General features: G+C 41.8%; 1 long non-coding RNA gene across 1 annotated transcript in view; it reads right to left on the bottom strand.

The window, feature by feature from the left end:
- The window catches only part of LOC115936033 (uncharacterized), a 42,759-nt gene extending 24,811 nt beyond the window's left edge, over nt 1-17,948 (bottom strand). The window contains exon 1 of the long non-coding RNA XR_004071613.2: nt 17,613-17,948. This is a non-coding gene — a long non-coding RNA (uncharacterized lncRNA). The remainder of the gene's footprint in view (nt 1-17,612) is intronic.
- Between the last annotated feature and the right edge of the window lie 353 nt (nt 17,949-18,301).

The raw sequence follows: 18,301 nt of genomic DNA, 5'->3' as shown, positions 1-18,301 counted from the left end.
ACTATGAACATTGGTCAATCAGTTCTTTGTGTGGTTATACAATCACATTTCTCCACTCAAGATTCTAACCATTAGACCTTATCATTTGGTGGGTTTATCTTTAACTGTGTAAGAAACTGTTGAACTGTTTTCCAAAGTGGTTTCACCATTGTACATTCCCATTAGCAGTATGTGACAATTTCAGTTTCTCCACATTTTTGTTATTACTTCATAGATCAGTCTTTTTAATTTTGGCCATTCCAGTGGGTGGGAGTGGTGTGGTATCTCATTGTGGTTTTAATTTGCATTTCCCCGATGACTAAAGATGATGTATTCATGTACCTGAAATGCCATCTGTATAACCCCTTTGGTAAAGTATCTGTTCAAATCTTCTGCTTATTTAAAAAAATTCAGTCTTTGGTCTCATTATTGAATAATGAGAATTGTTTCTATTTTCTAGGTATGTCTTTTATTTGATACTTTTTGCAAATATTTTCTCCCAGTCTATGGCTTGCCTTTTTATTTTTGTGACAGTAATGCATAGAAATTTCCACCCTGAGGTTTTTCACTCTTGGGGCACTTCCTTTTTTGCCATTTTTTTTTAAGTGATAGGGTCTTGCTCTGTCCCCCAAGCTGGAGTGTGGTGCTGCAGTCACAGCTCACTGCAGCCTTGAACTCTGGGCTCAAGTGATCCTCTGGCCTCAGCCTCCCGAGTACCCAAGACTACAGGTGTGCACCAACATGCCCTGCTAATTTTAACCTTTTTTTGTAGAGATGGTGTCTTGCTATGTTGCCCAGGCTGGTCTCAAACTCCTGGCCCCAGCATCCCAAAGTGCTGGGATTACAGGCATGAGAAACTGTGCCTGGTCTCCCCTCTTTGCCTTGAATCTCATTGCCAACTGCTTGCCTAGAGCATCACACATTGCTGAGCTCTTTGTCCATCTCCTCTGCTTCCGAGACTGGATCTTCTTGCAGTCCTAGCACAGAGGTCTTCTACTTCTAGATGGCCAAACCCCTGACACCCTGTGAGCATCTGTAAGAACAGAAACGATGCCTGGTTGAATGCTGGAATGAGTGATGCATTCTTGGAGTTTCACTTCACAGAATCACAGCCTTCGGTGGAATCATTGCATTCTTTAGAACTGTTAGTACTGTCTAACAAAATACAGTCATCTGGGCACAAAACAAAACACTGGCTAGTTTATGGTGCTGATGAAAAATCCAGTCATTCATACTTATTTATCAAACAGCCACTATGTGTAAGTTTCTTTTCTGTGATTCCAATGGTCAAGAAAGAGAATCTAAACAAGCTGACTATGGCTTTCATAAGACCACCACTGCATGCTAATTCCATGACAGAAACAGGGTCTGGGTTAGTGTGGTTAGAAAGGATCCAAGTAATGCCCTTAGATATGGAAGCCCTGCCACTTAGTTCAGAAAATTTTCTATGATGGTTGGCATCACAGTTCAGTAGCTCACACTATTTCCCACTAATTTGGGGCTTTTGCACCTCCATTAATACTACCGATGAATTTCTTTCTATGACTTATGAGCTTTTCAGCACTCTATTTTCCTTCTGAGTTCACACAATTATTAAAGGGAAATTGTTTATAATGGTTAAAGAATATCGAGTTAGGAGTGGTGGATTGCACCTGGAATCCCACTGCTTTGGGAGGCTGAGCTGGGAGGATCACTTCATCCCAGGTGTTCAAGACCAGGCTGGGCAGCATAGCAAGACTCCCATCTCTACAAAAAATTTAAAAATCAGCCGAGCATAGTAGCATGCACTTATAGTCCCAGCTACTTGGAAGGCTGAGGCCAGAGCATTGTTGGAGCTCAGAAGTTTGAGGCCGCAGTGAGCTGGGAATATGCCACTGCACTCTAGCCTGGGCCACAGAGCCAGACTCTATCTCTAAATGAATATAAATACATACATACATACATACATACATACATACATACATACATACATACCCAATGATTATTTTGTGTCAAGTTTTCAGACTCTGAAATCTCAAATGGTGAGAATATATCTGGTTCTGGGTAAGTGCAATTGCAAAATCAGTTAGCACTTAGGCCCAATCCTTCCCCATGTTCAGGAATTTCTTAGAATTCATGTCATAGACTAGTCCTCCCCTCTCTGCTTTTCTGAATATTTAATTCTGACTGCAGCAAAGTTGCCTCCTCAGGATAGATTCCCAGCTCATTTTCTCAGCATAAGGAAATTCCAACAGAATAACTGAGAAGATTGACTCCCTCTTTGTTGCTCCTACAGCCCATCCTGGCAGTCACTACTACTGGAAGGCACTTAGCTAGTCCAGACCAGGACAAGTTCCTCATTGTTCCCAAGATGGCCTCTCACAGGAGACAGTCATTTATGGCCTTTCCTTGAGTCTGGGGCTGACATGCTTACGCTTGTCTTTCTTTATGTGGAGAGTTCAATAGCTGATTGTTCCTTTCCAACCAGCTACTGCTCAATAAAGAATCATGGAACAAACACATTTCTATTTTTAATTTCTTATTTAGAAAAAAATAACATAGGGCACCATTATAATCAAATGTAAGTTTCTTTTCTTTCCTTTTTTTTTTTTAACAGCAACTTTGTTCTTTTTGCTTTCAACCCTCTTTCCTAGGTATCTAACTACATGGTTGAGTCAAGGTGAACTCTGTATTATTTCATCCTATAGAAACAAGCTGGTTTTCATCACAACTTAGCTGTACATTTTACAGTAAACCTCAGGTTCTAAAACAGGTCTTTCTAAGAAATGAGTAATGGAACAGAGAGAGAAGCTTAAAGGAAAAGCCAGTGTTTGGCTTCCTGAAGGGAGAAAGATTTAACATGAAAGGGTGTGAATCCGAGGGAACGCTGGCTAGTAATAAAACTAGGGGCCTGCAGGAAGGAATCTTGGAAGATTTTGAAGGTAAGTTCCAATTAGAGGATAAAAGAAAAGGAAACCTATCGCTAAAACAAGGTTGTGTGATGATATTTGCAGCTGGGAACATGATTAGAATGCAGAGGTGATAATAAAACACAAGACAGGAAGGGAAACTTTGAAGAACTAAATGAATAAAGAGGTAAGGTAAAATATTTTAAAGTATGTTTAATGAGTTTAAGCTAGAACAAGGCAAGAAGCAGAACTGAAATACACTGAGAAAAAAATAAAAAGAACTTAAATAACACTCTTTCCTGTAACGAGGTGGGGGGTGAAAAGAGATGAGAGGGTCTTACACAACAAAGGGCTGCACTTAGGGGAAATCAAGGCACTAGCATCCTATAGATGGGAGGTAGTAGCGGGTAGTGTGCTCCCCCTCATTCCTGGCCTCCCCTCCATTTTCTGTTAGCTGCTTTTCTCAGTTGATTATACACATGTAAATGCCTCGGGTTGATTTTAGCCCTAGTGTACCTGCATCCTGACTCATGTCATTGTGCACTGAGGTGTGGCCAGCAGACTAGAGTGCAGGTTAACAACATGGCACCCCGTTGATGGATCACCTACTCTTTCAGTACTTAATCGTACACTGCAGCCTATGCCACATCATTTTTTTTTTTTTTTTTAATGTGGGGTCTTACTCTGTCATCCAGGCTGGAGTGCAGTGGCGCGATTTCAGCTCACTATAACCTCTGCCTCCCAGGCTCAAGCAATTCTCCCACCTCAGCCTCCCAAGTAGCTGGGACTACAGGCATACACCTCCACACCCAGCTAATTTTTGTATTTTTTTGGTAGAGATGGGGTTTCATCACATTGCTCAGGCTGGGCCACTTCATTTTGAAGGTTAATGTGTTTTGTTTTGTCAGCGGGATGATAAGCACTATGACAAGGACTCTAGTTGATTCTTTTTTGCTTTTCTCATGGTACCCAACATAGTGCTATAAAAATAGAAGGTAGACAAGAAATACACACAGGATGGAGAACTCTGTCCCATAGCTGTGGGGGTTTCTGAAAGGCCTTCAGGAAAAAGAGCTTCCAGATGTGGGGGCCATCTTCAGAAATTCTGCATACCTCAGGCAAATCTGGATGGTCTTACACGTCCAGGGACTGAAGAGAAGTCAACACGCTTCTATGATTGCTTGAAGTAGTTGCACTCAATCAGCTCTTGAGCTGTTGCTATTCTTCTAAGCAATACGGGGACCGAGAGGCTACCTTGTTTGCTTCTCCCCAGTCATGTACAGTCAGTCGTGCCTCCATATGGATGGATTTACATTGCAGAGGAACTGACGGGGAAGAGTGAGAGTCACAGCTTGATGGAGGTGTTCTGGGGCCATTTATGTAACTCACTTCTCTGTGCCTGGACTCCTAGAAGATGACTTCTAACAGAGTCAGTGTTTTGGATTCAACAGAGATTTTTCACTTTAGCAATTTAGAAAAATAAGTGTTTGGCTCTCAGAAGAGCCAAACATTTATCTGATTAAAGAACATAGAAACGTGGTTGATTACATATGTTACGTTCAGATATGTGTTCTTTTACATCTAATATTTCAATATTTCTCCATTGTGACCAGGGCCGGCTCCTCTTAGTGATCAGTGATTCAGTCCAGGTCTAGGGCTTCATCTTGACCATGAATATTTCGTTCTTGGATATTTTGCTTTCCTCATTCCTGAGCCTCACTGAACGTTTCCTGTTGTTTTAATATGAGCTCTTCTCAAACGCTTTATCAGCTCAATGCCTCTCCCAGGTGGTACTGGGCATACTGTCATTGCTGCATAAGCCACTCTTGTTTATGTGGATATTACTGTTTCTCTTTCTGTTACTCTGTTCACGGTCTGGAGTCTTACTCTTCCAGTCTTCTGAGTTCCGGAGTCCTCTAACCATAGTACATACTTGAGTGATTGCTGGAACAATTTTAGGAGTTGTGACAGAGATAAAGTAGAATGGAGGTTTTTGCTAATTTGGGATGAACTCAGAGGATGGATAAGATAAAAATAGGTGGAGATAAAGAGAATACTAAGACATTGTTTTTAGTGTTGGTGATGCAGTTTTTCTGCTCCTTAGCTCAGTTAGGTTGGGGTTCTTGTCTCACGACCAGGAAGAATCGGGCACGTGGACACTGGAGAATGAGTGGAATAGAATTATTAAGTGAAAGGAAAGCTCTCAGCAAAGAGAGGGTCCTGAAAGAAGGTTCTTGGTAGCCCCTTCACAGTTGACTACAAGGGCTTTTACATATCTGGTGATGGGGCTGGGTTCCCTATGTGTATAAGGCATGAATTCCTGGAGGCCCCACCCTGTCCTTTCAGTGCACATGTGGGACCTTAGTCTGAGCCACTTCATACTGATTTATTTCCCTTACTATGCATGTGCTAAGGGATGAAATTTTTCACCACGGGCATGTTTAGGCAAGCTCCCTGTGCACAATGACCTTGGCAGGTTGGAGGTTCTCCGGGGACCTTCCCCTATCTGCCTAGGAGAGTTCTCTGCCTCCTGCCTCTATCATTGGCATGGACCAGACAGACTGTGTAGAGAGAAGACTGGAAAAGTGGCCTGCATTTGGGCCATGGGAAAGCTCCATGCCAGGCTACACAGCCTGTTCTCCCATTGCCAAGCTGGCCTGATGAAGACATGAGCCCCCTGACTGGTGTGATGAATGCTTTGTTTAGGGGGAAGATACAAGTGAAGTGGTGCAGAACTTACATCTTTAAATCCACCACCACACTGGAAAGTGTCCACAAAATAGTCCATTGACAGGTGATTTTTCTGGCTCAGGTTCCAAGCTCACTTGAAAAATGCCATTATGGGTTTTCTGCTGTTTTCATTTAATGGCTGAAACATCAGGTCTTGAAAACTTCAACTGGTCACTTCCTCTAAGCTACTCAGAAAAATATTTCCCTTTTATTAGTGTCCGAACTGTGCATGCATGTATGTGTTACCTCAATGCCCACTATGGTGGTCTGTTTTTAAGATGGTCCTCTGTGATCCCTGTCTCCAGTATGTATGCCTTGGTATATGGTCCTCTTCACTTGAATGTGGACAAGCCTTAGTTACTAATGTCTACCAGCTAGAATATGGCAAAAATCATGGTATGCCATTTTCAAGATGAGGATATGAAAAGACTGCACATTCCATTAGGGGTATCTTCTCTCACATTCTGTCTCTTGGAATCCTCATCTGAGGAAAGGCACATCCTATGTTGTAAACAGCCTTATGGGGTGGCCCACATTACAAGGACTTGATGTCTCAAGCCAAAAGACAGTGAAGACTTGAAGCTTGCCAATGGAACGTGAGTGAACCCAGAAGCAGATCCTTCCCAGTTTGAGCCTTCAGATGACAACAGCCCCAGCCAGCACCTGCACTGCAGCCTTGTGAGGTACCCTGAGCTGGAGGACCCAGCTAAGCTGTTCTTGGATTTCTGACCCACAGAAACTGTGAGATCATAAATGCTTGCTGCTTTAAGCTGTTAAATTTGGGCTAATTTATTATACACAATAAATAACAAATACATCCACTTATAGTGGGTTTGTGAAATAAAATTGTGGCATGTTCATGTGATAGGACATAGGTCAGTCATTAAAATGATGAAATAGAAGAATATTTAATAACATGACAAAATATTCACAATACACTGTTATTTAACAATATCAAATTGTTATTAAACAACTGGTACTATATGGTACAAGATATATGTGAAAAATACTAAATTTATATTCACCAGCATGGGTTAAATATCGAAAATGGAATTTATGGCTGGAATATTTGTTATTTGGCATACTTTCTACATGTACTTTTAAAAGCATGTACATGACTTTTAAAAGCAGAGGAGAAAAAACAACGCACTCTTAGACTGCACACAGAGGGCAGACCTTAAGCATGGATCTAGTATAGCCACACTTGAAGATACCAGGACATTTTGAGGGGGATTTTTAACCTACTGAACACAAACTGATAGCTAGCACTGTTCAAGCTCAACTTCAACACTGCAGTAATTCATTTAAAATAAATATTCATTATTTATTAGGATCCAGGAATGCCTTCTTCCATAGGCGTATTCAGCACATCAGAAATGTCCTTGAAGCACCCATAATTTCAGCCCTTTGGAAGGCTGAGGCAGGTGATCACTGGAGGCCAGGACTTCGTGATCAGCCTGGCCAATATGGTGAAACCCCGTGTCTCCTAAAAATAGAAAAATTAGCCAGGTGTAGTGGCACATGCCTGTAATCCCAGCTACTCGGGAGGCTGAGGCAGGAGAATCCCTTGAACCTGGGAGGCGGAGGTTGCAGTGAGCCGAGATCACACCACTGCACTCCAGCCTGGGTAACAAAGTGAGACTCTGTCTCAAAACAAACAAACAAACAAACAAACAAACAAACAAACAAACAAACAAACAAACAGACAAAAAGGAAATGCCCTTAAATCTTTAGTTGCACTGGTTATCCATCCGAGGTTCAGGCACCTGCACTGAAAATGTCATAGAGAGCTTCTGTGGCTCACAAGGAGAGTTGTTAGATCACAGCTAGTCGGTCAGCCAGAACAAGACAAAGCCTGGGAAAATTCAGGGCTTAGGACTTGATTTTTAAATCGCTTTGCCAACTTAATAGAGGCTTAAAATTTTCCATACAATTCCCATACTAGTGATATGGACAGGAGGTGGGGAAATACTGGGTAGAAGAGGGTGGTTCCCCGGCAAAGTCCTCACCCTCAGGCCTGGAATCCGCGGCCCTAAATGAGAACGGTTATCCTTGTTTTTCAGCCCAAATGTTACTTTTTGGTTCTCCTTGTCCCTTCCCCTCCATCTTGTGCCCATATAAATCCCAGACCTCAGCGGGCAGATAGTCAAGCAGCTGAACATGGAGAGGAGAAGGAGCAACTGAGTGTTAGAGACTATGGATAGAGGTGGCTTAACTTCAGAAGGCACGACTCCAGCCGCGCTTCAGGGAAAGATCACCTTCTTTGGGCACCATCTTCTTTCCAGCTCCCCTCCGCTAAGAGCCACCTCCATCACTCAGTAAAACCTCTGCATTCACCATCCTTCAAGTCCGTGTGACCTGATTCTTCCTGGATGCTGGACAAGAATCAGGGTACCAAGAGGGCAGGGTGTATGCCAACGTGATTCTCCACTGAGCTGGTTAACACTTAGCCATCCGTGGACGGCAAATACTAAAAGAGAATTGTTTGCAACACATGCCCTCTGGGGCTCCAGAGGTCGGGGGCAACCCCTAGAGGCTGCTGTGGACCAGTACAGGGTTCGTTCCTGCTGGCGCCTAAAGACACTCACCCTGGCTCTTTCACCCGCTCACCTGCATGCTCCTCCTCCCACAAGGGGTTTAAGCTCTGCTGAGCAAAATGAGCCGCCCCCCACCCCACTGTCGCAGGTCCCACAAGGGGGTCAGGGAACTCTCCCATCTCACTGGTTTCCTCAAAGCAGTAAGACACTAGAACTCACTTTTTCTAGGTGGAGATGAAATCTGTATACCGCAGTTGAATACCTGCCACAGCAAATGGAAATGACCGCTATGGTTTGTTCCTAATTATGGTTTTAAATTTCTATAGGATCTCTTCACTTTGGGGAGAACTTTTTCACTATTGGCTTTTGGAAACAGACATTATAGTGATTTGGCTCAAACAGAAAAAAAAAAGGCTTCTTTCTGAAAAATCTAGAATTTTCATCAGTTTTGCATTCTAATTAAACGTAGGTGTAATATTAAAGTGAAGTAACCTCATCCTCATTTCTTAGGAAAAACATCAACCAAAACCATATTTTTTGTGTTTCATTTCAGTTTCTCTAAAGTATCAGTGCACAGTCCATCATAAGCAATTGAATGAAAGAGTCTGTGCTAGTAACTGCTTTGCAGGATATCAGAGTGAGTTCAGACAGCCTGAGTTTGTTCCCCATCCCACCATTCAGTGACTCTGTGACTTTCAATTCCTCAGTTTCCCTTATCTGTATCACAAGCACTTGCTTCACAGAACGTTAGGAGGGTGAATTTAGCGAATGTTGTTAGAACCATGTCAGCTATGAAGCATGTGCTCAGTAGATACACTCATTACTCTGGAGACTGATCAATATAGTCTCAGTAGAACTCTTTCTGAAGATAGACTTGGTTTCAATGAGCAATTTAATCAATGGGAAATATTTTGTAGAAATAGAGAATTTAACAAACTCTTGGATTATCCAATGCTGCATGATAAATTGATGGAGTCAGAAGACAAAGTGCAATGCAGGCTTACTGGGGAAAGCCCAAATTCCTCAATCCTTTGGAAATGAGAAGAAGGACGCTTAAAGCTCATTATTATCATGGATCTGGGAGGTTTTTACAATTCCCAGGAAGGTTTAGAGGAAGGTTTAGATGGCTATTAATGTAACTGACCCCAGGCGACTCTGACCCAGGAAGTTCACAACAGCCTTCCCAATGAATTAGGTCAAAAGGTCACCTTTTTTTTTTTTTCAGAGAACGGGGAAGATGCTAATGTGGGAACTGGTTAGGAGAGCATCTGGACATTGCTATTCTTAATTATTCTGGAAGCAAAGAGCAGAAGAGTTGAATCACTTTAATGAGAGTTACAACTTGCTGAGGTTAAACCAGTGTCTGCATCTGGGAACCCAGGCAAACTATTCAGGAGGTAAAGAAAGAGACCAGGAAGGTAGATAGAAAAATAGGGAACTCACTTTTTAGGATTTTTTCGAGCCTGTTTTGTTAATATCAGTATCTATCCTTCCGTTTGTATTCTTGTGAGTCTTCTTTTCAATTTCTTCTAAGGGACTTGATACAAGCTTGGGTTTGGGACATGTTCTTACTAATGGACCAAAGGATAACATCAATAGCACCAGGTACCTGTTCTACACCACATGCATCATATGTATCATCTCAGTTAATCTTCACAATAATCTTGTAAGGATGAGACTTGAACCTTCATTTGACAGATGAGGAACCTAACGCTCAGAGAGGGTAAGCAATTTGCTTAAAGTTACACAGCTCAGACATGGCAAGTTGAAGTTTAATCACAGGTGCACCGGAGTTCAATGCCTAGACCCTTTCCTCTGCTTGTTCCAGGGTCTCAGAGGAGGAAAGGAGAACAATTTATGTCAGATAAACTTATTTGCCCAAAACATGTGTAGGAATTTACATCACTGCACTCATTTCTACAGCCTCGTTTGTTCACAAAATGCTCTAATCACAGATAAGTGGGAGCCACCTTTCTGAACAGAGAATCGTTAGAGTAACTTCAAAGCCACCAGAAATGTAGGGGAGTTTGGGATAGAACCTTGAAATAATTTTTGGTTACCAGTAAGCACAACAAATAAAACAGTGAAGTCATTCGTAGGAAGAAGTGAGAAAGTGTTTAAAACACAACTTTTGAGAGTTAGAAAGACGTAGAAAGAGTATAACTGGTTCCCTTGGGGATTTCACCAGTCCTTAGCTACAACACAATCAGTTGTATAGAGCTTTCGGATGTGCGTATATGTACAATTTCGAAAAAGTTCAATTGGTTCAATTGCAGAAAGCTGCCCCAATCTGCACATGGGCCAATTTCCATTTGGTGCTGAAACAGTTTTATAGAAATTGCAATAATTTAGCCCACTTGCTGCATGGACAGAAGCTGCCTATTTCAAGTTAGGTGTTCATTCAATTTTCTTGTCCTTTATTTTTATATTTAGTTTATTCCCTTCCAAAGACGTGTAACGATAAGAAAGAGAGAAGAAGTAAGGAAGGAAGATATTTTCTTTTCTCTATGTGTGTGTTTTATCAACACAGCCTCAGCTTGAGATCTCTTGGGAAAAGCATTTCAAGACAGGCAGAATGATGTCCTTCCTGCCACAACATAATTTTCCAGTTGCCAGGGGAAAACTACATATTGTACCCAAAACAACAACCGAGAGAACAGATAATAATCACTCCCTAAGGGCACTTGCTTCAGCTTCTCTCAGAAAAGGCTGCAGAAACGATCTTGAAGTTACTATTAACTCTGTATTTTAAAAGAGACAAAATGGATTCCTGTCCTTCCTTGCTGGAATGGCTGTATTGCTTTCTGCAGTCAGGGTCTCCATTTTTACTTAACAAAATCTAGCACGGCTGGTCTAAAGGTATGGGAACAGTGAAAGGGGCGGATCAAGAGAAGTCTGCTGAGGGGTTCAAATTTCTTTCTTGGTCCTCCCCCCAAGATGTTCTTGTCAAGTGCAAAAATCCTGTGATCTGCACAGCAATGCGTGTGAAAACCACATGTTTTGATGCAATACAACTGTCCTTGCATAATTCTTATCCGGAAGCTTATAAGAAAAGTGCGATTTTCTTAGAAGCACTCGTATTGAATGTAAGTGTATCCTTTCCCCAATACTCAGAATGTTGTGGCTCAGCAGCAGTGACCAAACCCCTCAAGTAGCTGCCCTATGAAAACAAATCCCCCCTGCAGCTGTTTTTTTTTTCTTTTTTTTTTTTAGGAGCCACACAGGCCAACATCCTAAGGATTTTTGCAAACTGTAGCACTGAGTGGCTCTGCCCTCTCAGGCCTCCCTTAATGAAGACCTCTTGGAGGACTCATATTGAGCTATTATTGCAGGCATTGCCAAAGGCTTTCTTCACCCCCACCTGTGAGCTCTGCAAAAAACCCAGAAGTGGTTGGCACTATTTTTATCAAAAGCAAATAAAAAATAATAATTTCCTCAGGATATACATCCTCTCAGAAAAGAAAAAAAAATTTCTCGTTTTGACAGAAAAAGGAAATGTATAAGCAAGTCAGTGGAGAGCCTTCTTCATTTTTAAATTACCGACTTTCCTCTGACTGGCCGGGTAGAGATTCTTAGGTTTGAAAGGGGTCTCTTGAGGTTGCCCAATTCTCTCCCCATAGCTTTGATTCCAGCAGATAAGGATCTAATTTCTCAACCTGCCAAGAACGGAGATTGCCCAAGGTCCCTTGGTACCTCATTCCAGTGTTTAACAGCCCTCACTGTCAGGAAACGCTTCTCAGTGCCTAATGCAAGCCCCCAGTATTGTAATTTTGTGTCTCCTTCCTGCTGACACGTCCTCAGGGAGGTGCAGTCCATCTCCTTCCGATCTCCCTGTGTCAAGGTCCTTCCTAAACTTGAAGACTCAGAGCCAGTGACTCCTCGCTCTTCCCTATTCCAGAGCGAAAACAGAAATTTACTTTCTTTAATTTCTCCTTTTGAGTGTTAGGTCTAACTCATTTGTGACTTGCCTCTCATCTCTGGCCCCCCAACCCCGTCTACTTTTGCCTCCTTACTTCTGAAGAGAACTCTAAAGTCTTAAGGGAAGATCACCCTAGGGTTCCCTCTACTACAATGTTCAGATTTATTTTTCACATCCAGAAATAACTCGGTTAACTCAGGGTCGTGAGGAAATTTTTGGGCTGGCTCCTCCTAAAACTAGTATGGGGAAGGATTTTTTTAGTTTTGCGAACCTCTGGGAAATTAACCAAAAACTCCCCCACAGAATGTATTAAAAACAAGAGGCCTGAATCATCTATTTTCGGGTCTGTGTTATGGTTGGATTTTTAAAGGTGAAAAATAGCTATGGTAGAATTAATATTGAATAAAAAAATCAGTGGTGGCTTCATATCTTGTCCTGGCTATGTTAATAGGAGAGGCATAATTTGTTACTCCGAAATATTAAAATTCTACATAAATGGGTACTCCTTATGGATTGACGAGCCAACTGAAAGAGAAGGAAGGAAATTGTATGGTTCGCTAGAGTCTTGCAAAGTTCAATGGAATCTTCCATAGAGTCCTTCATGCTAGTCTTTACTCACCAGTTAAAGCCCAGTGGCCACCCACCATATACGTAGCTACTGTGGAGATGTGCTGGGGCACTTTACCCAGTTTTGAAATACATCTGGATGTTCCTAACTCAGGGCTTTATATCTGTGAAATTTTGATTAGCATGTGCTGAGCAACTGCTTAGCGTTAACTTTTCATACGTGAAATAGAAATTACGGACATGCTGAAGAGACCCTTTAGGTTGGACACTCCCACTCCAGAAATAAATCAATGAGACCATTCCAGATTTTTCAAGCATCTTAAATAAAGGAAATTCCAGCTCGCCATGTGAAATCCTTCTGTAGAGAAAAGGAAGTGGCCCAAGCCGGCAACTTATTCTGATGAACAGCTTGTACACTCAGAACAAAAGTGAGAAGCTTCACGGTTGTAAAGAAAAGTGGTAATTAAATCATGCGTCAAAGTGCACTCAAAATATTCTTTTTAAAAGCTTATATATGACAGCACAAGAGGTTGCTAGTTACATGTATTGTTTTTAAAAATAAACATTATTAGGTTCGTGCAAAAGTAATCTCAGTTTTTGCTATTACTTTTATTTATTTATTTATATAAATTTTTAACGTTCTGGGGTACATGTGCAGGATGTGCAGGTTTGTTACATAGGTAAACGTGTGCCAGGGTGGTTTGCTGCACCTGTCAACCTGTCACCTAGGTATTAAGCCCCATGTGCATGAGCTGTTTTCCCTAATGCTCTCCCACCTCTGCCCTCCTCCAACAGGCCCCAGTAAGTGTTGTTCCCCTCCCTGTGTCCATGTATTCTCATTGTTCAGCTCCCACTTATAAAGGAGAACATGTGGTGTTTGGTTTTCTGTTCCTGCGTTAGTTTGCTGAGGATAATTCGCCATTACTTTTAAATCGCAAACACTGCATTTACTTTTGCACCAACCTAGTAGTTACATTTTTAGAACATTTACTTCCATGGACTAGGAAACCTAAGATGTTATCTAATTAATTTTTATAAATGAGGTCTGGTTGGGCTGCGGGTTGGTTGGACGGGTTATTGCCACTTACAAATGAATAAAAGTGAAAGGAATTTAAGAGTCTTTTCTAAGGTCACAAATGGCTCAGTGGTGGGATGATTAATTCACAGCCATGTGGGCGTCAAGGGACTAACATCCTATTTCTCTTCTGAAATATATTATCCAGGAGACCTCCATGGACCAAAGGGTTAGGAGAATTCCTGATGTCTTCTCTTCTCCACTGCTGGGTGGTGATGTTATCCATCCAAGAAGATAAAAATCATAGAATATAAGGACTGAATGAATCTTGGAGATACTTTAATCCAGCTTTTTTCTTTCTATAGATAAGCCAGCTTAGGCCTCTGAAAGGTTATTCAAAATCAGGCACACATGATTAAGAGCAAAATAGGGACCACAACGCAAGACTTCTGGCTCTTCTATTACAGCAACTGAAGGCAACAGTGAACATTACTTCATTTATGGTGTAATAAAACCAACTTCAAAGTCCATTTAGGCCCAGATGAGTCTTGGTCTCATGCTTGACACTTCTGTTACCTATTTGAGGCTTACTGTTCAAAATATTCATAGACTGTACTTAAGGTACCATGTGTTCCTTCTGGTAAATCAAAAGTAGTTTTTATGTTATATATAGGGGCAGATTTCATCTACTATCATAAAACATTACGATAAACTCTCCTCACCCCCTAACAAAGGCATTTCATTCCACTTGTCGTGAGCAACTGCTTGCAGAGAACATGCACCATGTGAAAAAGTAATTATTGCCTTGCCTAAGGAATGAAGCTGACTCTATCAGCATGTCCAGGCTTTTGCAGATAAGTGAGCAAAGCCATGGCTTGCTAAGAACACTGCAATTTTTTTAACCTTTTGAAAATTCATTCTTTTCTAATGATTAGTTATGGGGGAAAGTGAGTTAAGTACTGCTTGACAGTTTGCTCTATAGAAGCTCTGTAATATCACCTCTCCTAGTCTTCTTTGATATAGAACCAGCCATCTGTATCGATGACTTCTTTCCCTCTTTAATAAGTTGTAAATTGAACAGCATAATTCTTCCCATGTCCAAGACTAGTCTGCCAAAATACTGTGTTCAGAATTTGGCTGGCTGTATGTTATAACTTGTCTGTCATCACTTTCTTTCATTACAGCCCTGTGGTTGGTTTTTGTAGACTTTAAGGATCCGTTTGCTAGTGATTCATTTCATTTGGGTATATGCTACGTGTTATTCTGTGCTTGTGTTAGACCAAAATGTCACATTCCACAAGTGTGTCCAGATGATCACTAAGCATTGGAAAGGAGTCAGTTTTGGAGTTGGCCAAGCTTCCTTCTATAAGACTTGTCTTTCAACAATTGGTAAGGTTGATCAAATCTTTCAGCTTTGATCTGTTGTGTCCTTATTTCATAGAAATGGCCCATTTTTGAGTCTTAGAGTTTACTCTCTTTTTACTTGTGAATATATCTGAAACGAACACTTACTAAGACATAAATTCCAGTGAAAGAAGGGTCTTTCCTTTTGATTATCCTCTTTTAGAACTCTCCAGAAAAGGAATGGACAATCTTTTAAAGAGAGGCCTCTTTGTTAGTGGAAGTATTTATCAAGAGAATGGATTTCCACGTTAATCGGAGATTGCAATAGGAACTTTCTAAAACTCCTTCTGAAGTTAAGATTTCTTGAAACTCTTCTCAAACACTTGGTTTAATGTAGGGGGGGCCAGAGGAAGTTGAATAAATACAAAGAGCAAGTTTTTGTTTTGTGATCATTATTATTAGTTTTACCTGAAAAAGTAAAGGTGTTCATCATTGGTTTTTGTTGAAAGAGTCCTACAGGATAAGGCTTTTGTTTTGGAACAAGAGAAGAGCGGTTGAGCTTGTTTGGTGTGTGGGAAACAATTTTAAAGTGTGACAGATATTTCTGTAGCAGATTCTTCTGCAGCAACAGCCAGAGACTGGTTTATTGTTTCAGTAGGGAAGTAGGTAACTAAGTCAAAGGTAAGATGGGGCAGATGTGCAGATTGTCTCCTCATCTATTTACGAGGTAACCTTTTTCTAAAGCCAGAAAAAAAAACAGCTAATCGTTGCATCTTCTGGTTGAGGTGGTAAACAACTCTGCCGCTTGATAAAGCGGCAGAGCATAGCTGTTGGTTTATAATTCAAGTCAACCGTGCAGGAAGGAGGGAAGTAGAGGAGATGCAGTTTCATTTCCCATTAACTCCCCTGACCTGAATTAAGGTGGGAACTGAGGAGAACATCTGTAAAAATAACAGCTTGCAAACTGTCCAAGGACAGGGCCATGCCCAGTTAACCCGCTGTTTGAGGTCTAAATACTTTTTGGTTATTGTGCAATATGAGTAAAACATCCTCAGAGATGAATAATAGCTCTAGAATTTTAGATTATCACTGCATATGACAATATAAAAAAATCCATGCTCCACTACACCAATTTAATAAAGCAATGTGGCATCAACCTGCCTGAACACCAAAGACACGGCAACCTTATGAAAAGAAAAAAAATCCAAATATTCATTCTCAGAGAATCATGATTTCATTGACTGGATCAGTGTCGGCTGCCTTCAGTATAAAAACAGGACAACTTTGAATATATCAGAGACTCTCCAAATATCACCATGGAGATTTACTAGGAGCCTTCATAAATATAGTGAGTAACAAAGCAATTTCTAGGGACTATATAGTAATCTTGAATTCTGTTATTCATATAAATGTGAATTATTAATAGAAAATAATCAAAATGATTTAATAAAAGTACATGTGTTCACATAGAAAGGGGGAAGAGAGGCCGGGAGTGGTGGCTCACGCCTGTAACCCCAGCACTTTGGGAAGCTGAGGCGGGTGGATCACGAGGTCAGGAGTTTGAGACCAGCCTGGCCAACATAGTGAAACCATGTCTCTACCAAAAATACAAAAATTAGCTGGGTGTGGTGGCCTGTGTCTGTAGTCCCAGCTATTAGGGAGGCTGAGGTGGGAGAATCAATTGAACCTGGGAGGTGGAGGTTGCAGCAAGCCGAGACCATGCCATTATACTCCATCCTGGGAGACAGAGTGAGACTCCGTCTCAAAAAACAAAAGGGGGTGGGGGGTGGGGAAGAGAGCACTGCTTAGATATTAGACAAAAATCTGAGATTTCATTGCTTTTTCTATAAGTTATAAGGTGATACCATGGAACTGTGGGCAAGTCCCTCAACAATCTAAGCTTCCATTTCTTGATCTCCAAAACAGTGGCACCGAGGTTTGCCTTGCTTACTGCCTTGAGAAGTTCAGGAGAGACAGTGCTTGTGAAAGTGTGAGTCAATTACTATTTGTTTTCTTGCATGTGGCTTGTAAGGAAGTCAGATAACATAAGAGAAGTGAGTGACTGAGTGTTAAAGCGAATTACCAAGGATGCTGGAACTTGAAATGCTTTTGTGTGTAGCAATGCAGGCTGAGCTGCCACGTGCTATCCTGTGTGTCCCCGTTCTCCCCGCGTTGCAAGCCCGCAGAATGCCCCGCATCCACTGAGCCGTGGCCAGCCCTACGGTGGGCAAGCCTATCAAGTGCAAACATTGGGAGGGTTCTGACTCTCAAGTGTCTTACAGAAAAGAGAGCCAGGAGCTCCATCTGGCACTCCATTTGCTAAATGTCCCATTGATGTCAAACGCCAGGAAATGTGGCTGTTTAAAATCCCAGGGAATAAGATTTCCACTCAGCAGCTTTCTAATGTACGTGCAGCACTCTGCGAAGCAAAAGCCCTTGCTGAGCTGTCCGGTCACAGCCCCTTACACACAAGCTCTCTGGGCCTCCACTAAGAAGTACAAAGACACAGGGCAGAGGAAAATGGACTTACCAGCTCCAGTGGCTTAAAATATGCCGGATGCCAATAGAGGGCACTGTTGCATATCTACAAAAGCCCGCGCTCCTCAGCCTAGCAAGACCACCAAAGCACTCACCTCCTTCCACACTCTGGCTGCAGTCCTAATGATGAACAGGAGCGATTAAAGCGTCAATCCCACAAAACACGGCTTCTGGTCAAAGTTCATGACTGCTTCATCACCACTTTGATATTTGCAAAGGGCTTCATGATCATTTTCAGTCCTGAGTCATCTCCAGTACTTTTCTGCAGAATGCTAGATCTCTTAGCTTCACTTTTCAAAAGACTGAGATCCAGAAAGGTTAACTAGATGACTTGAGCCCATTCAGTCCAGAACTAGACAGAGATAGAAAACTCAGGGTTCCTGAATTCTACGCTGGAGAGTTTTCAGAACGGTGCATTGCGAGCTTTGAATGAAAAACATCAACAGCCTGCATCCACTCTTGATTCTTTAGGAGAGGTTGTATGGCTTGGTGATTAACTGGGACTTCACAGGCAGGACTCCTGTCCCCACCACTTCCTAATTGTCGTTTATCCCAGTGGAAGTTGATAACTGATAACCAAACCTGCAAGTGAGGCCCATTCTGCAGCCCAAGAAGGAGTTAGGGAGGGATAGGAAACAGACACATAAAATCAGGCCAAATAGTGAAACTGATTGGAGTACTTTGGGGTATCAATGTTGTATCCTAATTGTCCTTTATCCCAGTGGAAGTTGATAACTGATAACCAAACCTGCAAATGAGGCCCATTCTGCAGCCCAAGAAGGAG

Source organism: Gorilla gorilla, chromosome 8 (genome assembly GCF_029281585.2).
Source record: "Gorilla gorilla gorilla isolate KB3781 chromosome 8, NHGRI_mGorGor1-v2.1_pri, whole genome shotgun sequence".
NCBI classification, from domain to species: domain Eukaryota; kingdom Metazoa; phylum Chordata; class Mammalia; order Primates; family Hominidae; genus Gorilla; species Gorilla gorilla.
Note: the sequence above shows the minus strand (reverse complement) of the source record. Positions and strands in the feature narration are given on the sequence as shown.